The sequence below is a fragment of the Penaeus monodon genome, chromosome 32 (assembly GCF_015228065.2).
Source record: "Penaeus monodon isolate SGIC_2016 chromosome 32, NSTDA_Pmon_1, whole genome shotgun sequence".
Classification (NCBI taxonomy): Eukaryota; Metazoa; Arthropoda; class Malacostraca; order Decapoda; family Penaeidae; genus Penaeus; species Penaeus monodon.
In genome coordinates, this window is record NC_051417.1 from 18,055,988 (window position 1) to 18,058,145 (window position 2,158).

At 37.7% G+C, this 2,158-nt stretch overlaps 1 protein-coding gene across 2 annotated transcripts in view; it reads right to left on the bottom strand.

The window, feature by feature from the left end:
- The window catches only part of LOC119593698, an 11,283-nt gene extending 10,341 nt beyond the window's left edge, over positions 1-942 (bottom strand). For both annotated transcript variants that reach the window (XM_037942656.1, XM_037942655.1), the window contains exon 1: positions 786-942. The gene's annotated coding sequence lies outside the window, so the exon portion shown is untranslated. The remainder of the gene's footprint in view (positions 1-785) is intronic.
- Positions 943-2,158: the final 1,216 nt, after the last annotated feature.

The window sequence follows — 2,158 nt, forward strand, 5'->3', positions numbered from 1 at the left end:
ACTTCTAATATAAAGTGAACGACACTGGAAAGAAACACTATAATCATGAGACAAAATAATCTTTTTATCTCCTTAGTTTCTTTTTGTTTTCCAGTACAAACTGAACGAAAATGGGAATTACATAACTTTTTCTACGATTATAAGAAAACAACTTCGTCTCTCTCTCTCTCTAATAGTTGCATTCCACGAGGATTGAGGTTATTTTAATAATTAGTTGGTTCCCGAAATGGTCAACTTGCACTTTACTAACCTAAATTACAAAAGGAAATTGAAGATTACATCACAACTTGGTGATAAAAAAGTCAAGGAAATTTTAAAAACACTGTTCACTTTACAGGTGTAAGAGGTTATTCTGAGGAATAATTGATACAGCCAATATACAGAAGCGTGACAGTATTTCATGCCACTTTTTCCATAGTGTGGATATAACAACACTCATGTGCAGACCGGAGGCAAGATACCGAAATTGTAGGAAAGGAATTCTGCAAGTCATCTGGGCGGCAGACGGGCAGCGGTCCTGTGTTGCGTCATGTTAAGTTTCTCAGAAGTTTTAACTCTTGTTCACTAGATTATTTCTGTCCTTTTCTCTCTCATTCCTTTCACCGGAAGACTAGCGTACACAGGGGAAAAACACAGCATAGAGACTTCTGATGACATTGCCGTAGAAAAAACACTAGTGCACAAATCGATCGAAATATTTGAAGTCCACAAATTCCTGAATACTTAAATTCTATGTCTTAACGTAGGTCGTGCCTTAACAACTAGAATATGAGCAAGAAATTTACCTTCCCAAACGCACTGGGAGTACGTTTAACGCTTTTGAACGCAGTTTTCGGGTTTTAAACCCGATTTTGCCAATAGCCGCACTACAACTTTGGGATGACTTGAGCGCAGGGAGATCCTCTCACTTTTCCTCATGTACAGCAACTGCGAGCGCGGCCGAGCACCCACTCCTATTTATAGTCTTGTGCAGATGATGTCATCGCGGGAGAAAGCTGCGCAGAACAGATACCTATTTAGAGTTCTTGTTTTGGGAGATTTAGGCATTATCTTACTTTTCTAAGGTCATCCATCTGTATTGATAATATATTCTGGTGTCACAAGTATATTCGATACAAATAAAATCGCTCAGTAACAATGCTTTCGATTGAAAAAGTGAAAAGATTATCTTTCCTCTGCGCATGTCATGTGAAAACATGTTAAATAAATGCCAAACAGTTTATTATGAAGCTAAGAAAATTCAAATAATGGAAGATGTGTTAGGATAATCATCAGATAACTAGTAAAACCTTATTCCTCATAATATTTTCAATACTTTGATATTACATACGAAAAGAACAATATTCATATTTCAGATAAATTGGAGTGAAACGCTTTCGATCTCATCCCTTTCAATCTGTCGCTCTGTGTGCCGTTATCTCAAAATTAACCTTACATACTTTCCGACGATGATCTTCTTTACTTCAATGTAATTACAAAATTACCTGGACATCCTTGTCTTTGGAGGCATAAATAAAAATAATAACTCCCTATCTGGCATCTTCGCTTTTACTTGGTGGGCGCTGGATTGCACCACGTTACAACACGTGATGGGGAGGAGCAGCCACACTCCTCGAAAGAAATTGTACATACCTTTTGATAAATCCTTATGCTACCGCTACTGTGCCCTCCTTATGCTTCCTGAGGGAAACTGGATATTAACTAATACATTGCTACTTTAGTGTGAACCAAAACCCGGCCTCCCTATTCAAGTATCAAATTGTCAGGTGTTCAGACGGAAGGTAAATAGCGAGAGAGAGAACAGAAAATGTGAAATACGACATTTTCAATTGATAAAACTGAAATTAGAGAACATTATGAATATCCACGCAACATTATGTATGAAAAGCAGTACTACTGCTGCGAATTATGCTGCAGTGATGTTACATGATAGTGATGTTCGAAGAAAAAAATTAGACAAAAAACCCTAACATTATAGTAGCCGATTGTAGTGTTATGGTTCTACACTTGATCAACATGCGGTTGTCCTTAGCAACTTGTGCCCTTTACCGGCACAAGCCAAACACTTACAGGTTTCAGAAGGCATGCATAGTTTTCAAAGACATATTTGTGTGTGGATTGACGTGGGAGGTTTGTAAAGGTATTCCCTACTTGTAAT